This window comes from Phocoena phocoena, chromosome X, assembly GCF_963924675.1.
Source record: "Phocoena phocoena chromosome X, mPhoPho1.1, whole genome shotgun sequence".
Classification (NCBI taxonomy): domain Eukaryota; kingdom Metazoa; phylum Chordata; class Mammalia; order Artiodactyla; family Phocoenidae; genus Phocoena; species Phocoena phocoena.
Window position 1 is genome coordinate 65099144 of NC_089240.1, and position 24938 is coordinate 65124081.

The 24938-nt window shown below is 42.5% G+C and overlaps 1 pseudogene; it reads right to left on the bottom strand.

Annotated features, from left to right (window-relative positions):
• Window positions 1–7154: 7154 nt before the first annotated feature.
• Window positions 7155–24014, bottom strand: LOC136142154 (tigger transposable element-derived protein 1-like; annotated as a pseudogene).
• Window positions 24015–24938: the final 924 nt, after the last annotated feature.

The window sequence follows — 24938 nt, forward strand, 5'->3', positions numbered from 1 at the left end:
TTTCAGCTCTCATTTTGTAAACAAGAGTCCTATTTGAAATCTATTTAGTGCCATGTTCTTCCCCTTTTATGTGCTTTTTGTTGGTGATTTTGCTATTTAAAATGGCCTTCATGCATAGTGCTGAAGTGCTGTCTAGTGTTCCTAAGCACAAGATTGTGATGTCTTACAGAAAAAATATGTGTGTTTGATAAGCTTCATTCAGGCTTGAGTTACAGTGATGTTGGCCATGACTTAAATGTTCATGACTCAACAACTTATATTAAATAAACTATCTTTAAACAAAGACACACATAAAACAAAGCTATGTGTTTATCAGTTGATAAAAGCATTGTGACCAGGGGCTCACAGGAACTTAAGTCTGTATTTTGCTGGGAGCAGTGGTTCAGGATTCACTAATTTAGTGTTGGCGGCAACTTTATAGAGTGTAACAACTGTGAATAATGAGAATCAACTGTACTTTGGTCTTTTCCTTCATAGTACTGATCACACGTTATAAGTATATATTTATTTGTGTGATTTTTAAATGTCAGTCTCCTCCAGCAGAATGTAAGCTTCAGGGGAACAGGGACTAGGATTTTTCTCATTTGATTAGATCCCCAGTACCTGATATCCCAGTGCTGGTGCTTGGTAAAAAATTGTTGAATGAAAAATTAAATGAGTGAATGAATGAACAAAGTGCCTGTGGCTGTGTGGCACAGAGGAATATCTGGGCAGGGAGCCAGGCAGGTCATTACAGAAAGAGGTTGCAGACTGTGGTAGGAGGGACCATCAGTCTGTTTCCCTTTTCCATTATAGTAACTCTTGTCCTATAGTGTTGACTATACTCAATGTATAATGTAAGGATTTTCCATTGAGAGTAAGACTTTTCAGGTGCCAAAGCAAAGTACCACCTTCCTCTAAGTAGTTTAACATCCTTTCATTGTGCTGATAGTGAAAACAGTCAAAAGCAGCTCCTGTAACTTGGTGGCTACAAATACCAGACAGATTTAGAAGGGGCATGGGGTTTTCTTCCTCCTTTCCATTGGAGGCCTTAAATTGGCTCTCAGATGTAGTCACAACTCCTTTTGGGGTTCATATCTGTTAACATTCCCCAGGCAGGCCTGGAACACATCTCCACATTATGTGTATTGAAATTGAATCACTCAGGCTTTTCTAGGTATCCTGACCTAACACAGCTAGACAAATATTTATTTATTTAGTAATCCCAGAAGGTAGAAGATAATCCAGCTATCAGAAAGCCATCTTAAGGAGCCAGCCAGTTGGGTCATTGTGGAAAGGAAGTCATAATAAGCACAGGGCCAAGTCAGGGAAGGCTTTATCTAACTTAGTAAAGGATTGTTTGAAAGCTGACCTTATATGTAAGCAGAAATGGTAAGTAACCTGCTCTGTGGTCACCTTTGGAGAATGATTTGAGGGTCATCAGGAAGGATCCTCCCACCCTTATTCCTTAGTAAGATCTTGTTTTACACCCAAACTATGTTCTTGGTTGTTCTGTTCCCCTAGACTAACCTTCCTTTTTTCTTTCAGCCTCATTAAATCTTAGTTATCTGCGGCGAGCCGCTTCTGACCAGCAGAATGACGAATCACCACACGCTAGATTCTTCTCGCATCACACTTTATTGGAGTACAGCTTGGTTTCAGGCGGATGGAAGGAAGACCCCGAGCCTTGTTTACTCTGGCTTTTTATAATGCACTATAACCCGTGGCAACCTGTGGTTGGCTGGTTAACTCGACAAGATATGTGCTGTTCACAATTTATTGGTTGCAATTCTGATCCTTCATTAGCATATTGGCTCGTCGTGGCGCATGTGTGGCACATAGCCTTTGGGCTACTCCCTGATAAGCGTTATCTGCGACATGGCAGAACAACGGCTTCCCACATCTCCCCCTTTTTGTTTTCTTAGACCCAGGAGCTGAACTCGAACAATGCCCGCACAAGCGCTCACCCCATGGGATGCTCGCTGAGCAAGGGTTGGTTCGAGAAGCTGGCTCATCACCCTCCCCGTCGTGCAATGTCCACACAGACCGCGGAGTGCAGGGGCTGATGTTCCTCGTGATTCCCATCAAAAGTGCAATGGTCATAAACCTTTTTGTGCAAGGGCAATCACTACGGGTCGTTCAAGATGGAGATCCAGGCGCCAGGGGAGTCGCCTTTACTAATGGCCACCAATGCCTGCGTGAACAACATCTTATCTCGCTTTGTCCGAGTTCGCAGACGACATATCAACCACAGGCACACCACAAGTCCCGCCATGCAACACACTGCAAACATCCCTACACCGACCCACTCCTTAAAGAAGGTAAAGGTAGAGGACAGCCAGGTAGTAAAGTCCCTGGGTATAGCCTAGTAGCATTTAAAGTCTTAATCTGTATCTTCTGGTTTAACAGCATCAATTCAGCCTCTCGGGACCAATTTCCTCTCAGGAAAGTGCCAATCTCCCTGCTCCGGTTCAGGGCATCTGAAACAGGAAGAGGCGTGATACAGAAATGTTCCAGCTTTTGTACACATCCTACTTGTAGGATGCTGTAAACATCCTCCACGGTTTCTTCCAGCAAGTCTACTCGCTGATTAAGTGATAAAATCCCATTCATCAGATGGTTATTAAATTTATTTTGATCCTCCAAGATCCGGGAGGTTTGGGAGACTATAGTATTTACCGCCTGTGCAGTTTGTACTTGATTAGCCATGGTCACTCCAGCGGTGACCGCTGCAGCAGCAGATATCGCGACCGCGGTGACTATGGCAGCTGTTACGCCAAAGTCTCGCTTTTCGCGCAGTAAATTCAAAAGAGGAAAATTATTGGGGTCTGCCTGGACTGGGATGGGCACAAAGGTAGGTACCCTGACCAATAAGGCAGTCTGCGCCACAGAGCCATTCCAACATTGTGATAGCCAGCATACACTGTCGTTACCACAGTCCTGACTATCATTAGTTAATAAAAACATAAATGGCGACTGTACACAAACCGAAGCTGCTGCTCTGGAATAATTATATAACCCAGATGCATAAGAGGTCACATTAAGCTTGTATCATGTCCCATTGGACGTTTTTGCCACTCCACTAACATTAAAAAGGGTGCCATTACTATCTTGTAACATAGCAAAAGGGGAAATGTCTGTACTTGCCCCTACTTGATTTCTCAATAGCCAAGAAAAGAAAGGCCACCCTTCATAGTACCAGACCGTCTTATTATCATCTGTCTCCTTTCTCCCTACATACGACTTTAAACCTGGGAAAAACTGAAATCCAGAGGTAAGCTGACACGTAGCATAAGTTTGTTCCTGGCAAGGGGTAAAAATTGGAGGCGTATTGACAATGGCAGCGCAGTAAGGAGCAATCCTGGTCCGGTTAGACTCAGTACAATTTTTCGTATTGTTCGGTAGGGGGACCACGCCCTCATGTTTCAAAAGTAAGGTGGTAACATTCACTGCATCCTGGCTAGAGCTCCCTGTACCAGAGCCAGAATGGTGACCCTGTGATATTTTGGTCAAGGCTTCATTTAGCATAGCCAGAGGGACCTGATTTCCCGTAAGTGGGTTATTCCAGGCAGTCAAGGTTTTTCGAGCTAAATGAATGCAGTCCACAGAGGCATTCCAACTAAAACAAAGGGTATTATTTAAAACAAAATTTGTAGCATTATATTGCACCCATTCATCGTCTAACGATACAGTGCAGGCTGTATTCATCTCACAACTGGTGGAATAAAATATTGGGAGCACTCTGCTATGGGAATGGACCGGTAGAGGAACTGGCCAGGACCGGCTAATTCCCCAAAACATCTTGTCCTCCGCCTTGAGTAGGGAAAGGCCCGTCAACACCATCCAGCCCAGCATCATCTCTTGAGCGCCCTGCATCACCCTTGGGATCCTCTTCCACGACTCTTGTTAATCTTGTTGGGACCCAAATTGGATCTTGATCCTGCGGAAAAACACAAAGAGATCCCCTGGACCGCGCAACAACGCGATCCGGGCCTTTCCATCGATTGGTCAATACATCTTTCCACATCACTATACCATGTTCCTTTTGTTCATGTATAGTATGGCGTTCAGCAGAAGTTTCTTTCTCATCATGTAAATTTAAAAAATTAAGAGTAAATAAGGCAAGCGACAATTTCTGCTTCGGGGTGCAATTCTCCGCTATTCCCCCTTTTTGTTTTAAAAGCAATTCTTTAAGCGTGCGATTAGTTCGCTCTATTATACCTTGGCCTTGTGGATTGTAAGGCAGGCCCGTAACATGTTCTATTTGCATTTTTTGACAAAAGAGAGCAAAGCTCTTGGAACTATAAGCTGGGCCGTTATCTGTCTTTAGTGTAGCAGGCTTGCCCCAGGCTGCCCAGGCTTCAAGGCAATGAGTAATAACATGTTGAACCCGTTCTCCAGAGAGACGGGTAGCATGTACCACCCCGGAATAGGTATCCACAGACACATGAACATACTGGAGCTTCCCAAAGGAGGGAACATGAGTGACATCCATCTGCCACAGCTCGTTTGGGGACAAACCTCTGGGATTTACACCAGTCTTTTGGGCCGGCAAAAATTGGGCACAAGTGGAACAAGACTTAATAATATGTCTGGCCTCGGCTCTAGTAATGAAAAACTTCTTTCTCAACACAGCAGATGATACATGATATAGCTCATGAAATTCTTGTGCTTGCTGCTTTTGATCCAAGGATAAGAAAACACGTGTTGCCATATCAACTTGTTCATTGGCTTTTGCCATTGGACCAGGCAACAGGGAATGAGCCCGTATATGGGTAACATAAAAGGGGTGTTGGCGGCGCAATATCTGAAACCTTATCCCGGCCAACAAGGATGCCACTGTGCTGGATGATCGAATATGGGGGGTCACTTCGAGATGTTTCACTGCATTAACCACATACAATGAATCAGAGATCAAATTAAAAGGTTCTTGAAATCGTTGAAAAACTTCCAAAACCACATGACATTCCACCACTTGGGGAGCATCAGGTCGATAGTCTATAACGACAGGATGCTGACCCTGAACCATATAAGCCCCTTTTCCGGATTTTGATCCGTCCGTATAAATGGTCAGGGCATCATTTAGTGGTCGCTCTACAGTGACCCTTGGAAAAATGACAGGTTGCTGGATAATGAATTTCAAAATTTCACTCTTGGGCAAATGGTTATCAATAATTCCAGAAAAGGTATACATAAGTATAGACCACTCAGAGGTAGTGGCAGTTAATATTTCTATTTGATCCTTAGTATAGGGGACTACAAGTTTCTCCGGCACTAGTGCAAAGACGGAAACACACTGTTTAATACCCAAAAAGGCAACCTCAGCAACCATAGATGGATAGTGAGACAGCGTCTTCATCCCCAGAGACTTGGTATGAATCCAAAGCAAAGGCCCACCTTGCCAAAGAACACCTGTTGGAAATCCTAAGGTTGGAAGAACACACATCCAAATAGGCAAGGCATTGTTATAACGCTGTAATTGTGCTTTCATAAGAGCCTGTTCCACCTTCTGAAGAGCTGTTTGGGCCTCGGGGGTCATCTGACGCGGGGAATTAAGATCAGGATTACCTTCCAATACAGCAAACAAAGGCTGTAATTCAAAGCGAGTCAGACTCAAATACGGTCGAAGCCAATTAATATCCCCAAGCAATTTCTGAAAATCATTCAAAGTTGTTAAATGATTAGTTCTAATTTCAATTTTCTGAGGTATTATTGTGGTCTTATTTATAACGGCTCCCAAAAAACTAATAGAATCTCCCTTTTGAATTTTTTCAGGGGCCAAATATAAACCTCTAGTCTCCAAATTCATTGATAAATCTCCTAAAACCTGCTCAAGCAGTGTCATGCTAGGGGCTGACAGCAAAACATCATCCATATAATGAATGATTTTAACACCCGAGAACTTCTCCCGTACTGGCTGTAAGGCAGTGTCAACATAGAGCTGGCACATGGTGGGGCTATTGGCCATACCCTGAGGAAGCACGACCCATTGATACCTTTTATCAGGTCTTTCATGATTAATTGAGGGTAATGTAAAGGCAAATCTCTCCTTGTCTTTCTTATTCAATGGGATAGAGAAAAAACAATCTTTTATATCAACAGCTATAACAGGCCACCCTTGCGGGATGGCTGTCAAGGCCGGTAGACCGCGCTGTATGGGTCCCATAACTTGCATTTGTTGATTTATTGCTCTCAAATCATGGAGCAAGCGCCACTTCCCCGACTTCTTTTTAATAACAAAAATAGGAGTATTCCAGGGTGATTGAGAGGGTTCCAAGTGTCCCAATTGTAATTGTTCCTCCACAAGTTGTGACGCTGCTTCCAATTTCTCCTTAGACAACGGCCACTGAGGAATCCACACGGGCATCGTGGTCTTCCATGTAATAGGAATCATAAACTCAGTGACCCCTGAGAAAAACCCAACCCCCTGCGATTGGGGTTTCCCTGAGCTTCTATAGGAGTAGCAATACCTTGTAAATTTCTTCCTATCCCTCTGCCCGGTATAAAACCAGACCTAAGCAGCATTTGCTGTGCAGTCTCGGAATAATCATTAGTAAGTTTTAATTTCATCTGGCTTTGCACATCCCTTCCCCACAGATTAAGTGGCAATCCTTCAACCACAAAGGGTTGAAATGTCCCCTTCTGATCTTCAAAATGCCAAGTCAGTGTTTTTGAGCTAATTTGGGGTGCTTTGGCATATCCTAAACCCTGTAAGGTCTGAGAGGAGGTCTGTAAAGGCCAGGATTTTGGCCAATAGGCGGCAGTAAGAATACTGCGGTCGGCTCCGGTATCAACCAGACCGGAAAATACCTTTCCTTCTATAATTAAATCCATCATAGGACGATCATCAAGAGACAATGATAAACAGGCCAGATCAACCCCAGTAGATCCAAATCCGTGATCTCCTCGGTCCTTGGAGCGAGCAGGGTATTTTTCATGAAGAGATGGCAACACCAACAATTGGGCAATTCGATCACCGGGATTTATAATAGCTACTCCTTTTGGGGATTGGCATATGACCTTAATTATCCCAGTATAATCAGAATCAATTACCCCGGGTAAGACTATGAGCCCTTTTAGAGCAGAGGAGGATCGGCCCAACACCAATCCGACCGTCCCTTTAGGTAGTGGTCCTTTCATATCGGTCTCCACGGGCTGTACACCCATAGTCATTGTTAGTACCATTCTGGAGGCGGCACGGAGGTCCAACCCTGCGGATCCTGACGTGGCTCGCCTCGGGGTTTGGGTGGTTGGAAACTCACATTCTCGTGGGCCCCAAAAATTTTCGGGCCCTGAGACCGGGGGCCCTTCATCCCGTTTTTTGAACTGGAGGCATAAGCATTCCCTGAGTCTGCAAACGCTGTAGCGGACGGGATGGGTTGTCCATTAATATCCTTAACGGATCTACATTCATTTGCCCAATGCTTCCCTTTTTTACATCTAGGACAGGTCCCTGGAATCTTTTGAAGTGGCATATTTGGTTTTTTGCTCATTTCTCTACATTGTCTCTTAATGTGTCCAGGCCTCCCACACTGGAAACAAACCCCTGATTTTCCAGAGGGCTTTGCATTATTGGTGGCAGCCATTACTGCTGCCGCTAACCCAGCATTAGATAAAGGCCCTCCAATTTCTCTACACATCTTCATCCATGCTTCCAAAGACTTTCCTTTAATAGGCGTTATTGCCCTGCGGCACTCCTTTGTGCTTTGTTCATAAAGTAACTGTTTTACTAGAGGCAAAGCATCATCTACACTTCCAAAAATCCTGCCCGCAGCTTCCATCATCCTAGCTACAAAATCAGAAAATGGCTCGGTGCTTCCCTGTATAATCTTAGTCAAATTCCCTGTAACTTCTCCTTTATTTGGGAGGGCACGCCACGCTTGCATGCCAATCTGGTTTATTTGGCCATAAACCTCTACCGGAAACACCGTCTGATTATTTAACCACTGGCCCTGTCCTAGCAGCATCTCGGCATTCCAGGCAGGTTGCCCATTGGCGGCATTCTCTCTCGCCTGGCTGTACGCCAAGTCAGCCACAATTGATTTCCAATCTAAATATTGCCCCATGGACAGGCAAGCACGAGCAATATCATGCCAATCTGTGGGCGTCAATGCATTTCGCGTAAGGCGCTGCAATAGCATCAAGGTATAATTAGCAGTAACCCCATATCCCCTGGCAGCCTCTGCAAGATCCTTAAGTATTCTATGATCCACCATCTCATAATATCTTTGACGCGTGGCTGGGTCTTCAAACACCGGAAAAGCTGTGGGTACCTGAGACCAGACTTCTCTGGGTATGAATGTACACTTTGAAGTCTGAGTACATGTTAAAGCTTTTGATTTAGCAGAAGCACAAAATGGCGGACGAGCACCCGCAGAGGCACAAAATGGCGGACGAGCACATGGGGAACTGCCATATCGTCCTCTTTCATATTCGGCAGCTGCTTCTTCCAGATCCGCCTCCTCCTTGGGATTCAACTCATCCTGAGACAAATAAAGCGCTTTAAATTCATCTAAAAGTGGATACAATCCTGGCGTTGCATCCGATTTTTCTATTTGTTTTTCTCTCTTTTTCCTAGGATTCTTAGGCCTATCTACCGTAGTCCCTATATTTTCACTTTCTGACGCACTATCTTGATATATGCTAAGAGCTTTACGGCCCATCTGTACAATATCCTCGCATTTCCCGTCTCTTAAACACGAATGTATCATCCTCCATAACGGAAACGTGCCTCGAGAGAGCTCCCCCATTTTATGACGATCAGCTAAGTCCTTCCCCAATTTTTCCCAAGATGGAACAGTCAGGCTTCCGGATACCGCAAACCATGGAGCGGCACCATCAATATCCTGCAATAACTTACTAATAGTTTTGTGCGAAAGCTTAAGTCCTCAGCTGTTCAAAAGAGCTTGAATGGGTTCATGAAATCCAGCAGACGGTTCCGTAGATAAACTGTTCCCCATAGTTCACTCTCCTAAACAAACAACTTACTAAAGTGGGAAAATCTCTGACCTGGAGACACACTCGGTCAGGCTGATGGACCCGCAGCTACACGCAGACAAAAAATGCGAGAACCACAAAAGGACAAAAGCGACAATAAAAATCTTGAGCATACCTGGACTACTCACCGACGGTCCACTCCGTGTGTCGAGTTCTGAATCGGTCACCCAGGCGGGGTGCGAAGTTCCCGGGTTTCGGCACCACTTGCGGCGAGCCGCTTCTGACCAGCAGAATGACGAATCACCACACGCTAGATTCTTCTCGCATCACACTTTATTGGAGTACAGCTTGGTTTCAGGCGGATGGAAGGAAGACCCCGAGCCTTGTTTACTCTGGCTTTTTATAATGCACTATAACCCGTGGCAACCTGTGGTTGGCTGGTTAACTCGACAAGATATGTGCTGTTCACAATTTATTGGTTGCAATTCTGATCCTTCATTAGCATATTGGCTCGTCGTGGCGCATGTGTGGCACATAGCCTTTGGGCTACTCCCTGATAAGCGTTATCTGCGACATGGCAGAACAACGGCTTCCCACAGTTATCATTCAAGGCCCTGCTCCTCCAAGAAGTTTCACTGGACGTTAGGTCTCAGTGCCCTCACTGTCAGACTGTCTGGGCATCCTAGGACTTCTTTGCATGTACTGACTGCCTTTATCAGTGATAAACAGTGATGCAACTAACACTGTATGGCTCTGTTGACATGTTTTCCTGAAGGATGTTATACACTATTGGAAGACAGGGAAAATGTCCAACATTTCCTCTGTATTCCCAACATTTCCTAGCACAATCTTCTGTACATTTTGGTCTTTAGTAAAGATTTGTTCAAAAATGGAGTCAAGCAATTGAACTTCGTAAAGCCTTCTGTGTCCACCTTACCTGGAAGGGACCTCTCCTTCCCCAGAGAACTATATTGCTTTGAGAGTTTACTATATTCCAGGGACAACTCTGGATAAAGAAAGTTTGGGTGGTAGGGTCTGATACAAATATGATCATGACCTGGGATTTACCTTCTCCACTGACCAAGCAAGAGTTGGTTTTGGCATGTGGGACCAGCCCAAACACATTTGGAATGCAGGTAGAGATGGTCTTTAGTGTCCTTAAATCCCTGTTTGGTCCCTTCTCCCTCTGAGATTCAGCACCCTCTTGCTTATGATCCCGCTACCCCCACCCCTATCCATTCCATTTAGTTGTGTTTACACAGTCCAAATACATGCAGGTTGCTATCATTTCCCTCCTCACACTTGCTCCAGTCCAGATTTAGTTTCTTTCACCGGTCTTCACCAATCATCCTGGCTGATTCTCCAGGATCATATTTCAAGATCTTCTCTAGGCCTCCCACTGCCAGTCTGCCCAGGTCAGGGTATTTTTCCTAATGACTAGAACCCTGGCTAGAGAACCAGATCTCCCTGTGCCCCAGTTGGACCTTGGGACAGTCCAGGCATCACCAGAATGACCTCTGCAACTCGCCACAAGTTAAGGCCAACCCCTGGCTCATTGGTTAGCAAGGCCAGACATCTCTCAGCCCTGGCGTTCTTCAGCTTCCTCCTACCTCAGAAACATGTCTTTCTTAGATTAATTTTTTCCCAGTTACATGATTTATTTTGTGAGTATCCAAGTAGAATCTCTTTTGGCTATTTCCTGTGCATATTCTGAAGCTTGTTCTCTCTGTATGCTGCCCATGTCTCTATTTCTGTTTCTCTGCTTTTTTTCTCCATGTCCCTTTCTGCTGTCTTCTCTCCTTTGTGAGGGTAAGTTACTCTCACTCATAGTAGTGTGAACTGTTCTAAAACTGATGGGAACTGTGGTTCTAAAGACCCCTTTCAAAAGTTCCAGACAAAAGGAGAATTGGTGCATCACTTTTAGGACTCTTTAGCAAAAGATCTCCACAGTATATCTGAGACCCCTTTGGCCAGGGGCTGGGCATTGCAGTGCCTGGGCTCTGGCCTTATTTTCTACCTTATTTCTACCTCATTTCTACCTTATTCTCTATTTTTAGCTAAAATAAGCATATTACCCCATCTTCGACCATTTTCTTACACTCTAGGCCAAGGTTTCATTGGCACTCTTGACGTTTTAGGCCAGATAATTCATTGGTGTGCATATGTGTATATAGGGGGGGCTGCCCTGTGCACTATAGGAAGTCTAGCAGCATCCTTTGCCTCTACTCATTAGGTGCCAATAGCACCCCCTACCCAGTTGCAGACTCTGACCCAGTTGTGACAATTTAAAATGTCTCCAGACATTACCAAATGTCCCCTGGGGGGCAAAAAACATCCCAGATTGAGGACCACTTCCCTAGGTTCCCTTGCCTTGGTCCCTAGACCCTGCCTGATATTCCCTTGTACTTCAGCCCTTTCCCCAGTCTCACTGGGAAGTCACCATCACTTGGCTAATAAAGTCATCAGGGAAGTAGCAAAAGGAGCAATAGACTTAGGAGAACTTTCTTTCCATTGCTCAGTCCACCACTTATCTATGTGACCCTGAACAAGTTGCTGAATCCTCAGTTTCCTCATCTATAAAATGGAAACAATAATACTCCCACACCACAGTTTTGTGAGGATTAAATATCTTTCTAAAATCATTATTGCTAACCATTGCTTTTACCATTCATGGCTTCAAAAAGTAATATGACAGTGAATGGAGCCCAGGGTAGAGCTGACAGCCTTTGACAGTGCTGCAACTCACAGTGGTATAGAAGAAGAATGCCACATATCTGGAAGGAAGAAGAATAGAAGCATTGGTTTGCAAAGCTAGTTGAGCGTCAGAATCATCTGGAAACATTTTTGAAAGGACAGAGTCTTGAACTGTACACTAGGTGTCCTGAATGCTGACATCTGGGTGTGGGACACAGGATCTGTACCAAACAAACTTCCCAGTGTATTCTCTTGACAAGCCATGTTTGGATACCACAGAGTTAGATGCTCTCTAATGTCCCTTCTAGCTCTGAAATTTGGTGATTGTACATTGCTATTTATCCTGGAAAATATTATACAAACTGGAATTGTACCTTCTGAGCATGATCTTAGGGAATTTTCATGGAATTTTTTTCAGAGACTGGAGTTGAAGAATGTCACCTTGTTCCAAGAGAATAAAGCAGCTTCTAGAGGCACGTTTGATCTTATAAGTAGGGAATAAGGAGGCAGCTCCATGAAGCTTCAATTGGCAGTTGTTTCCACTTCAGTAAAGAGCACAAATCTACAAACTGGCTGATGAATAAGCTTCAGTCAATGGTCCACAGACCAGAGTGCAGACTAGGCCAGAATAGAAGGTAAGATTTCCAGTGGCAAGAGTCCTGAAAATCTCTCTGACTGGCTGGAGAGGTGACTGCAACTTTGGTGCAGGAAGGTATGTAACCCCAAAGACAGGGTTCAGAAACCTCCAGGACAAAAACAGAAAGGGCCTTTCTGTTCAAGAAGACTAGGTAGTTTGATAGGGATTGCATTGAATCTGTAGATTGCTTTGGGTAGTATAGTCATTTTCACAATGTTGATTCTTCCAATCCAAGAACATGGTATATCTCTCCATCTGTTTGCATTGTCTTTGATTTCTTTCATCAGTCTCTTATAATTTTCTGCATACAGGTCTTTTGTCTCCTTAGGTAGGTAGGTTTATTCCTAGGTATTTTATTCTTTTTGTTGCAATGGTGAATGGGAGTGTTTCCTTAATTTCTCTTTCAGATTTTTCATCATTAATGTACAGGAATGCAAGAGATTTCTGTGCATTAATTTTGCATCCTGCTACTTTACCAAATTCATTGATTAGCTCTAGTGCTTTTCTGGTACGATTCTCTATGTATAGTATCATGTCACCTGCAAACAGTGACAGTTTTACTTCTTCTTTTCCGATTTGGATTCCTTTTATTTCTTTTTCTTCTGTGATTGCCATGGCTAAAACTTCCAGGACTATGTTCAATAATAGTGGTAGAGTGGGCAACCTTGTCTTGTTCCTGATCTTAGTGGAAATGGTTTCAGTTTTTCACCATTGAGAATGATGTTGGCTGTAGGTTTGTCATATATGGTGTTTATTATGTTGAGGTAGGTTCCTTCTATGCCCAGTTTTTTGAACCACCTCCTAGAGAAATGGAAAAAAAAAAAGCAAAATAAACAATGGGACTTAATGAAACTTAAAAGCTTTTGCACAGCAAAGGAAACCATAAACAAGACGAAAAGACAGCTCTCTGAATGGGAGAAAATATTTGCAAACAAAGCAACTGACAAAGGATTAATCTCCAAAATACACAAGCAGCTCATGCAGCTTAATGTCAAAGAAAGAAACAACCCAATCCAAAAATGGGCAGAAGACCACAGACATTTCCCAAAGAAGATATACAGATTGCCAACAAACACATGAAAGATTGCTCAACATCATTAATCATTAGAGAAATGCAAATCAAAACTACAATGAGGTATCACCTCATACCAGTCAGAATGACCATCATCAAAAAATCTAGAAATGATAAATGTTGGAAAGGGTGTGGAGAAAAGGGAACCCTCTTGCACTGTTGGTGGGAATGTAAATTGATACAGCCACTATGGAGAACAGTATGGAAGTTCCTTAAAAAACTAAAAATAGAACTACCATATGACCCAGCAATCCCACTACTGGGCATATACCCTGAGAAAACCGTAATTCAAAAAGAGTCATGTACCACAATGTTCATTGCAACACTATTTACAATAGCCAGGACATGGAAGCAACCTAAGTGTCCATCGACAGATGAATGGATAAAGAAGATGAGGCACATATATACAATGGAATATTACTCAGCCATAAAAAGAAACAAAATTGAGTTATTTGTAGTGAGGTGGATGGACCTAGAGTCTGTCTGTATGACAGACAGAGTGAGGTAAATCAGAAAGAGAAAACAAATACTGTATGCTAACACATATATATGGTATCTAAAAAAAAATGGTTCTCATGAACCTAGGGGCAGGACAGAAATAAAGACACAGATGTAGAGAATGGACTTGAGGACACAGGGAGGGGGAAGGGTAAGCTGAAACAAAGTGAGACAGTAACATTGACATATATACACTACCAAATGTAAAATAGATAGCTAGTGGGAAGCAGCTGCATAGCACAGGGAGATCAGCTTGATGCTTTGTGACCACCTAGAGGAGTGGGATAGGGAGGGTGGGAGGGAGACGCAAGAGGGAGGGGATATGGAGATATATGTATACATATAGCTGATTCACTTTTTTATACAGCAGAAACTAACACAACATTGTAAAGAAATTATACTCCAATAGAGATGTTAAAAAAAAAAAGCATCCTGACAAACCACATAACTGTGTACTTACTTTCTTGTTTTCTTCCTTCTTTACAAACCTGATGAATGATTGAGGAGCTGAACCACAAACAACAGGGTATTGGCTTTGAGTTGTAGTACAACAAAAGACATATTTGGTTTAAAAACTGTGAATCACTAAGTTGTACAGCTGAAATTTATATAATATTGTACATCAACTACACCTCAATAAAAATAAATAAAGCAATAAAAGAAAAGACTAGGTAGACTTTGGAAGTGAAAAAGGACATAGCCCAGAACCTGAGGTTCTGTGTCTCAGTGGCTTGCTTTAGCACTGACTCTTTCACCCCAGGAATTGCTGAGGTATAAGAAGAAAGAACTGGGATGTTATGTTCCATTAGCTATGTCAGACAGACCAACTTGTCTGAGTTACTCTTCGGTCAGAGTTCAATGTTATATAAAATTACCTGGATCTGTGTTGTTTTGTTTGCCCTTGGTTTCCTGGTAAAAACTCTTTGTGACAAATTCCAAACTTGTCTTCACTGACCTAAGGGAAAAGAAGGAATTTCCACACTGTATTAGTTTTCTATTGTTGTGTAACAAATTACCACAAATTCAGTGACTTAAAACAACTGTTTTAAGTAAAACACAAACTGATTATCCCACAGCTTCCATGGGTCAGGATCCAAGTACAGATTATCTGGGTCCTCTGTTCAGGGTATCACCAGGCTGACATCAAGGCTGCAGTTTCATTTGAGGCCTTGTGTCCTCTTCTAAGGTCACTGATTTTGGAAAGAATGTATTTCCTTGTGGTTGTAGGACTGAGGTCTCCATTTTCTTTCTGGCTGTTGGTTGGGGACCACTCTCAGTTACTATAAGTTGCCTCCCATGTCTTTGCCATGTGGCCTCCTCCACAGGCAGTTCACAACATAACTGTTTGCCTCTCCAAGACCAATAGGATAACCTATGCTGATTTGAATGTCTCTGACTTATTTTAAGTGCTCACTTGCTTAGGTCAGGCCCACTCAGGATAATCTCCCTAAAATAAAGTCAACTGATTAGGGACTTTAATTGAATCTGCAAAATCTCTTCACAGCAACACCTAAATTAATGTTTGACTGAATAAGTGGGAGATGTGTATACCAGGAGCGGGAAATCTTGGCAGACCATCTTAGAATTCAGCTTGCTTGGTCAAGAAGTGTGGCAACGGGGCCCAGAGAGAAAACTGTTCAGGGAATTAGGTGGATTGTGTGATTGTATTGTTAGGCAAGTCTCTTTAGCAACATGGCTCCTCTTGGAGAGGGGAGGAATGCCTTTGGTCATAATCTTTACCCCACCTCCTTGCTACCCTAAGTTGCTTATTTGGCTTACAGGGCAAATATTCCAGTCAGTTTTTTCCTCTTTTTTCAAGTTAGATTGGACTGTGATTTGAAACAGAATCAAGGGCAGTATGGTGTAGAAGAAAGACACTTCCTTTGACAAAGACTGCTCTAGCCCTTTGCAAGTGTTCTGTCCAAGTGACCCTAACCATGATTCAGCAAAGACAGATGAAAAAGGAGTCACACAGGCAAGAGGAAGCTCTATGGCTTCAGGCCACTGTGACTGAGTGCTTAGGGGTGTGAAGGTTGAAGGAAGTTGTCTCTTTGGGGGAAAAGTATAAACTCCTATTGGTGTGGAGACCTCAGAAGACCTAGAAGACAATTCATGAATTTGTGTGCATGTGGCAATAAGGGGGGAAGGAGGAGATGCAATACTGGCACACTGACCTGCTTCTCTTAGGAGCAATTGAATAAGTGGGATTTGTTGGGGTAAAACAGTAATAACATTTTTTTTAATTAATTAATTTATTTTGGCTGCATTGGATCTTCGTTGCTGCACATGGGCTTTCTCTAGTTGCGGCAAGCGGGGGCTACTCTTCATTGTGGTGCGCAGGCTTCTCGTTGCAGTGGCTTCTCCTGTTGCAGAGTACGGGCTCTAGGCACATGAGCTTCAGTAGTGTGGCACATGGGCTCAGTAGTTGTGGCTCATGGGCTCTAGAGCACAGGCTCAGTAGTTGTGGCACACGGGCTTAGTTGTTCTACTGCATGTGGGATCTTCCCGAACCAGGGCTCGAACCTGTGTCCCCTACATTGGCTGGCGGATTCTTAACCACTGCACCACCAGGGAAGTCTCAAAACAGTAATAACTTTTTTGACTACTTTCTATATGCAGGCACTATTCTAAGTGTTTACTTGTATTAACCCTCCCCCAAAGTTTTTGAAGTAGCTACTAATATTATCCCCGTTTTTTATAGATGAGGAAACTTGCACAGAGAAGTTAAATACAAATTATTCTAAATTCTAGTTAATAACATGCATGCTACAGTGTTTAGGAGCAAGTGTGCTGATGTCTGCAACCAGTAAAATATTAATGGTAGAATCTAGAGGTAGATATATGGGTATTCACTATAAAATTCTTTCAACTTTTGTATATGTTTGGAAATTTGAAAAAAGTGAATTGTCCAAGATCACACAGTTAGTAATGATGGAAACAGGATTCTAACACAAGTAATCTGGCTCAGAAGTATGTGCTCTTAACAACTATACTAAACTGCTTCTCAGAAGCTGGTTTTCCAAGGATTTGTAATGTATTGAATGCTTGAAATCAGGTTGCTCTCTCAAGTCATTTGTTCTTTATAAGCTTTGCTGTGGAAGCTACGGAACAGTGTAACAGTCTCTGATGCAAGGAGCTCAGAGTTTTTTTGGGGAGACAAGATGCACACACTTAAATCAACCTGAGAAGGGATAAAATGAGGGAGCAGAGCTCTGGAGGGAGACTAGGGGGAACTGAATTGAAGGCATTGATTTGGGCACTGGTGTTCTCCTCAAAGACAGGAGGAAAGAAAAGAGTGAGAACAAGGGTATAAAGTTTGAGATACCTGAGGTAGAGTGGAAGGAGTTTGGGTCTGATAAGACTATCTTGTAGGTACATATAGCAGATGAGATCATCTGCCAAGAAAGAATAGGTGAAGGCCAATGAGTTAAGGAAAGTGGACAAGAATTGAAACCATTGTTTTGGGGAGAGAACATAAAATGCCTAGAAAATGTGTTGGACAGTAGGGAGATCCCAGCTTGTATCAGAGGGCAAATATTTGCTATGGTTCTATATTTCTTCAGTCAAGTTCAATGTAATCTATTAGAAACAGGATAGAACAGGGCAGGAAGTGGGATAAGATTGGAAGAAAACAGGAAGGAGACCAAGGAGTCTAAGGTGACTTTGATATCTCCCTCTCCTTGAAAGTCCTCTGCTTGATGTTGCTATTCATGTAAGAATCTGACTGTTCCCTCCATCCTGTCATTGGTCTGCAAATCTTTCAAACCTGGATGCCAGCTCTGACAACCCTACCTCTCAGATAATAGTTCTCTGCTGCCTAGATTTTGCCCTTAAGGTTTAATTCTTTCAAAGCTCACCAAATCAAGTAGTTTTTATTCTAGCTCACCAAATCAAGTAGTTTTTATTCTGTGCTCATTTCCTTGACCACTTTTCTCTGTGCTTACCTTCTTTCTAAGAACTGTCTTCCCTAGATTTTCATGATGACATTCTCTTGGTTCTCCTTCTGCTTTCTGACTGTTCTTTCTCAGTCTCCTTGGTTGAACTATCCGACTTCTTCCTCTCATTTCTCACAATAACTGGGCCCAGGAGCCCTTTCTTGACCCTCTTCCATTCTTGCTCTAGAAGGTATCCCTCATATCTCTGACAAATCCTATTTACTCCCTTGGTTTAACAATGATCTCTTTCAAGATGAGTCTCAAATCTCTACCTCCAGACTTTACCTTTTTCTGGAGCTTCAGATATTCCATTGGTTGGTGAAACCTCCACTTAGATGTCCCTTACGTAGCTCAGATCAAACATGTCTTAAACAGCGAGTCACGTCTTCAAGTCTGTGAGTGTCTCTTTCCCCCATTATAGGTATGAGCTCCTGGAGGACAGAACTTGGGCTCCTTGGCTGTCTTTGTAGACTGGCGCTAAGCCAGCATCACAATGAGAGGGGATCTTTTCCTTGCACAAGCCTCAGCAAATGTGTCTTGATGGAGGAGTGAGTTAATAGCAGGTAGAAAAGAGGGCTGGGTGAGGGAGTGAGGATGGGCACTGCTGTGCTTTGTACATGGATGTGACTCATACACTTTAGGCACATTAGTCATTATGCCTCTTGGCATCCCTAGTCCCCCTACTCCAATGATTGCTCATACACATATGGACTCATGCCCAGACCATTCTCGTGTCTGCTTGGGAAGCACTCCACACACACAGTCTTCACATGCCACGTGCAACAGCATCAATTTAAATAACCTTCAGATTCAGGGAACAGAGTGGAAGGTTCTGGGAAGGCAGTGCATGCTTTAACTGCTCCATTGTCCTTCTTGGAGCACTCTTATCTCCAGTCCCAGGGGTTGACTGTGCCCTGGGACTGGGGCTGAGGGATTGTGGGCTTAACAAATTTGTTCCATACTTTCTGTCATTTTTTTAAAAGGATTTTTCATTTTCTGTGTAACACCCTATAGAGGCAGGCTAGGAAGACACTATTACCTTTGCTTTCTAGATTAGAAAACTTAGGCCTCACAAGGAGTGATTTGAGATAGAGGTGGACCTAGGAGTCTTGGGCTGCTCATTTCCAGCCCAAGGCACTTACCACTGCCCCACAAAGCTAAGCTCAATCAGTTCCTGGTGGCCCTGGTTCCTAATTCAGGTAAGCAGTCAGCAATTAAGGGGGACGCTGCTGGGGCCAGGCTGAGCTAAGATTCTTTTTGCTTTCCTTAGGAGATGTTGGGGCATTTGGAGAGCAGGGGCCTGTGAGTTTCTGTGAGAAGGGAAGGAGGGGTTAGGATTTGGGCCCAGGAATTCCCATCAGGAATGAAACACTTTCCACCTGCTAGCGCCTAAAGCGCCTAACTGTCATGGAATTTGCGTGCAGACAGTTAGATCGGACTTTGGAAAGAAAGGATGAAAAACGAGTTTCCTTCTTTCTGTTCACAGAGGCCAGCCAAGAGCCAGAGCTGGAGCCAGGTCTCTAGTCATGAACTAAACAACAGAACCAGTTATCGGTTTCAAGTCTGACTGCCTCCTCTTGTAAGGACTTTGGAACTTGGAGAGGCTCCCTGACCCTTTATAAACCAGCAGAAAGAAGTATGATTGTCAAGACCCCAGATAGAATGGCAGGTATGCTCAAAGGTGAAGTGGGAGGTTGAAAATGCTGCTTAGAATATATTTAATAATTTTATTATTTTAATTCTCTATGTAAAATTTTCTGGGAAAGACCAGATTTAGGGGTGTGGGAGAAGTGTGGGTTAAGTAGGCAATATCAAGGCACTGGGTGCCTTGGAATTCGGGGCTGGGAGCATAAAAAGATATAACTTCCTGGGGCCCAGGGAGCCCATAGCTAACCATCACAAGACTACCAGGAGACTAATCCTCTAGTCAAGTCTTAACAGGATGGGAGTTGAATATTTAACACGTGTCCCCGTCAAGACACCTGTCTTTGACTCTTGGCTCTTCCACCTAACTGTGGGACAAAAAAAAAATTTCTTGTCACTCCTCTGGGTCTTGATTGCCTTTTATGTTAAATGAGGATGATGTTCTATGAAACAGAAACAGACTCACAGACATAGAGAACAGACTTGTGATTGCCAAGGGGGAGGGGGTTGAGGGAGGGAAGGATTGAGAGTTTGGGATTAGCAGATGCAAACTATAATATATAGGGTGGATAAACAACAAGGTCCTACTGTATAGTACTGGGAACTATATTCAATATTCTGTGATAAACCATAATGGAAAAGAATATGAAATGGAATACACCTGTGTATAACTGAGTCACTTTGCTGTACAGCAGAAATTAACACAACATCGTAAATCAACTATACTTCAATAAAATAATTTTTTTTAAATGGGGATGATGTTAATCTACCTCACAGGGTCATTAAGAGGATTACAAAGCCACACAAAGCCTGGTGCAGATATGAGGGTCCAATGTCATTATTACCACATGGTCTGGCTTCTCCTACTTAACACCTCTAGGAGGGAATAAGGAAATCCCAGGATTAAGGGGGAAATATAAGTGAGTATATTTTAGTATGGGTGACCTCTAAAGAGGAGAAATGTATGGTTGGTGAGACTAGAGCTCTTCCAATTATATCTATTCCCCTGCGTATATGTTCCCCTTGTCCTCAGGGTGGAGGTGCCAAGTTGGGCCTTCAGTTTGGGCTATAACTCCCTTTTGGGTGTCATCCTCAGTTGCCTCTCTACCTGGTTGGAGTTTGAGAAGGCAAATAACACTAAGCTCAGGAGTTATAGTCCTATCAGAAGTCAATCAACTTTATATCGAAATGAAGATTGACTCTATAAACACTGGCTAGGCCAACAATCAGCCCAGCCAGAGAGGCAGCATAAAGTCAAGGAAGAGAATTTGACTAGGAGTCAAGCCAGAGATTCTGCTCTGGCTCTGCTCTTGACCAGCTGTGAGACCTTGCATGAGTCTGAGAGTTGTATGAGAGAGGGAGTATGTGAGAACCCCTTCTAGGCTGTAAAGCAGCATATAAGTAGAAGCAGTTAATACTATTGCTTATATTATGTAATGTAGGAAATCGTTATTTTTGTTATTCTACCCTCAAATGTGAGCTCTTTAGTTGCAAAGGGGACCCAACATGTTGGATTGATATATCCCATTTCCATTTATTAGATAAACAATTGAAAATGCAGAAACTATTGTTTTTATCATTATTATCACATTTGAAGAACAGGTTTATTCAATAGTGGAGGGAGACCTTAAAGATCTCTTCCCACATACAGGGTTTATTTGAGGGGTAATGGAAATGGTCTGGAATGAGAAGGAGTGATGGTTGTACAACACTGTGAATATACTAAAAAAAAAAAAACTGAAATCACTTTTAAATGGCAAATTTTTCTCAGTTTTTAAAATTACAACAATAAAAAATCCCTGCCCAGAAGTCATAAAGGCCATAAAGCCTAGATCTGAAGCAGTGAGAACAGACCCAGAGCAGATAAGTCAAACATTGCTTCTTACTCTGTGAATTGTGTACTTGTGAGAAATAGGGGAGTCTTTTGGGTGGTGTGTGTGTGAGAGAGAGGCAGACTACTTAGATATAAAAACAGTACATCCCAGAAATAGTTAAGATGCAGTAGTATTGATAATGGGTAAAGAAATGGTGTTCCCAGAACAATTTGAGGGATCTTGACTGGAGGATCCCTATTGGCTTCAGGGATTAGTAGCTCAAATTTACTTATCTGAGGGGTAAGGTAAATGCAAACTTAGATTGGCCAACCATTCTGATTTGCCCAGAATTGAGGGGTTTCCTGAGATGTGGCAACTTAATTTCTTTCTTTCTTTTTTCAATTTTCTAAAAGACTTTACCAGCTTTAGTGAGGTATGACTGCAAATAAAAATTGTATATATTAGCTTGTCCAATGTGATTTTTAAGGAGTATAATGTGATGATTTAATATATGTATACATTGTGAAATTATTACCACAACACATCCATCACCTCACATAGTTACCATTATTTTTGTGTGTGGTGAGAACACTTAAGATCCTCTCATAGCAAATTTCAAGTATACAATACAGTATTATTAACTATAGGGACACCTCATAGATATTACGGGATTCCAGACCACTGCAATAAATTGAATATCATAATAAAGTGAGTCACGTGACATTTTTGGCGTTCTAGTATATATAAAAGATATGTCTACACTATTCTGTAGTTTATTAAGTGTACAATAGCGCTCTGTCTTAAAAAACAATGTACATACCTTAATTTAAAAATACTTTATTACTAAAATAATTCTTGCATCGTCTCGTCATAACCTTTTTGCTGGTGGAGGGTCTTGCCTCCATGTTGATGGCTGCTGACTGGTCAGGGTGGTGGTTGCTGATGACTAGGGTGGCTGTGGCAATTTCTTAACATAAGACAACAATGAAGTTTGCTGAATCGATAATTGCTCTTCCTTTCATGAACGATCTCTCTGTAGCATGCAATGCTGTGTGACAGCATTTTACCCACAGTAGAATTTCTTTCAAAATGGGAGTCAATCCTCTCACACCCTGAAATTGATTTATCAACTAAGTTTATGAAATGTTCTAAATCCTCTGTTGTCATTTCCACCATCTTCACAGCACCTTCGCCAGGAGCAGATTCCATCTCAAGAAACCACTCTCTTTGCTCATCTATAAGAAGCAACTCTTCATCCATTAAAGTTTTACCATGAGATTGCAGCAATTCAGTCACATCTTCAGGCTCCACTTCTAATTCTAGTTCTCTTGCTATTTCCACCACATCAGCAGTGACTTCCTACCCTGAAGACTTGAACCCCTCAAAGTCATCCATGAGGGTTGGAATCAACTGCTTCCCAACTCCTGTTAATGTTGATATTTTGACCTCTTCCCATGAATCACGAATGTTCTTAATGGCATCTAAAATGGTGAATCCTTTCCAGGAGGTTTTCAATTGACTCCGCCCAGATCCATCAGTGGAATCACTATCTATGGCAGCTATAGCCTTACAAAGTGTACTTAAATAATAAGACCTGAGAGTCAAAATGACTCTTTGATCCATGGGCTGCATAATGGACAATGTGTTATCAGGCATGAAAATATAATCTCGTGGTACATCTCCATCAGAGCTCTTGAGTGATCAGGTGCAGTAATATTTTAAAAGGAATCTTTTTTTCTGACCAGTACGTCTCAACAGTGAGCTTAAAATACTCAGTAAACCGTGTTGTAAACAGATGTGAAGTCATCCAGGCTTTGTTGTTCCATTTATAAAGCACAGGCAGAGTATATTTAGCATAATTCTTAAGGGCCCTAGAATTTTCAGAATGGTAAATGAGCACCGGCTTCAACTTCAAGTCACCAGATGCATTAGCCCCCAACAAGAGTCAGCCTGTTGGGCTTCCCTGTGGCGCAGTGGTTGAGGGTCCGCCTGCCGATGTGGGGGACGGGGGTTCGTGCCCCGGTCCGAGAGGATCACACATGCTACGGTGTGGCTGGGCCCGTGAGCCATGGCCGCTGGCCTGTGCGTCCGGAGCCTGTGCTCTGCAACGGGAGAGGCCACAGAGGTAAGAGACCCGCGTACCGCAAAAAAAAAAAGAGTCAGCCTGTCCTCTGAGGCTTTGAAGCCCGGCACTGGCTTTCTCCTCTCTGGCTGTGAAAGTCCTAGATGGCATCTTCCTCCAATAGAAGTCTGTTTTGAAATTCTATTGTTTAGCATGCCCTCCTTTATTAATTATTTTAGCTACATCTGCTGGATATTTGGCTGCAGCTTCTACATTAGCACTTGCTGCTTCACCTTGCACTTTTATGTTATAGAGATGACTTCCTTCCTTAAACCTCATGAATCGACTTCTGCTTGCTTCAAACTTTTCTTCTGCAGCTTCCTTACCTCTCTCACCTTTTATAGAATTGAAGACAATTAGCACCCTGCTCTGGATTAAGCTTTGGCTTAAGAGAATGTTGTGGCTGGTTTGATCTTCTATCCAGACCATGACAACTTTCTCCAAATCAGAAATAAGGCTGTTTCACTTTCTTATCATTCGTGTGTTCACTGGCATAGCACTTTTAATTTCCTTCAAGAATTTTTCCTTTGAATTCACAACTTGGCTAACTGTTGCAAGAGGCCTAGTTTTGGCCTATCTTGGCTTTCGACATGCCTTCCTCAAGAAGCTTAATCATCTCTAGCTTCAGATTTAAACTGAGAGACAAACGAGTCTTGCTTTCACTTGAACACTTAGAGACCATTGTAAGGTTATTAACTGGCCTAATTTCAATATTGTTGCCTCTCAGGGAATAGGGAGGCCCAAGGTGAGGGAGAAAGATGGGGGAATGGACAGTCAGTTGAGCAGTCAGAACACACACAACATTTGTCAATTAAGTTCACCATCATATATGGGCATGTTCTGTGGTGCCCCAAAACAATTACAAGAGTAACATCAAAGATCACTGATCACAGATCACCATAAGAAATATAATAATGAAAATTTTCAAATATTGGGAGAATAAACAAAATGTGACACAGAGACACAAAGTGTGCAAATGCTTTTGGGAAAATGGTGCCACCAGACTTGCTCAACACAGGGTTACCATTAACCTTCAATCTGTGAAAAAAAGGAAAAAAAAACAATATCTGTGAAGCACAATAAAGTGAAGCACAAGAAAATGAGGTGTGCCTGGATTGTAATCATAGTGATTTTTACTACTTTTGTCTTTTAACCTTCACACCAGCTTTATAATTAATTAATCTGCTACCTTTACTATGTATTTACTTTCCCAGTGAGGTTCATTCTTTCATTATGTGTTCTTGTTAACCGAATTAGCACCCTTTCTTTTCAGTTTAAAGAAGTCCCTTCAACATTTTAGTGGTCATGAACTCCTTTAGCTTTTGCTTGTCTTAGAAACTCTATTTCTCCTTCGACTCTGAATGATAATTTTTCCAGGCACAGTAATCTTGGTTGGAAGCCTTTTTTTTCTTTTTCCAGCACTTTGAATATATTATGCCACTCCCTTCTGGACTGCAAATATTGTGCCGAAAATATCTGCTAGTAGTCTTATTGGGGTTCCATTGCATGTAACAAGTTGTTTTGCTGATTTTAACATTCTTTCCTCATCTTTAACTTTTGACATTTTAATTATAATGTGTCTTGGTGTGGGTCTCTTTGATTCATC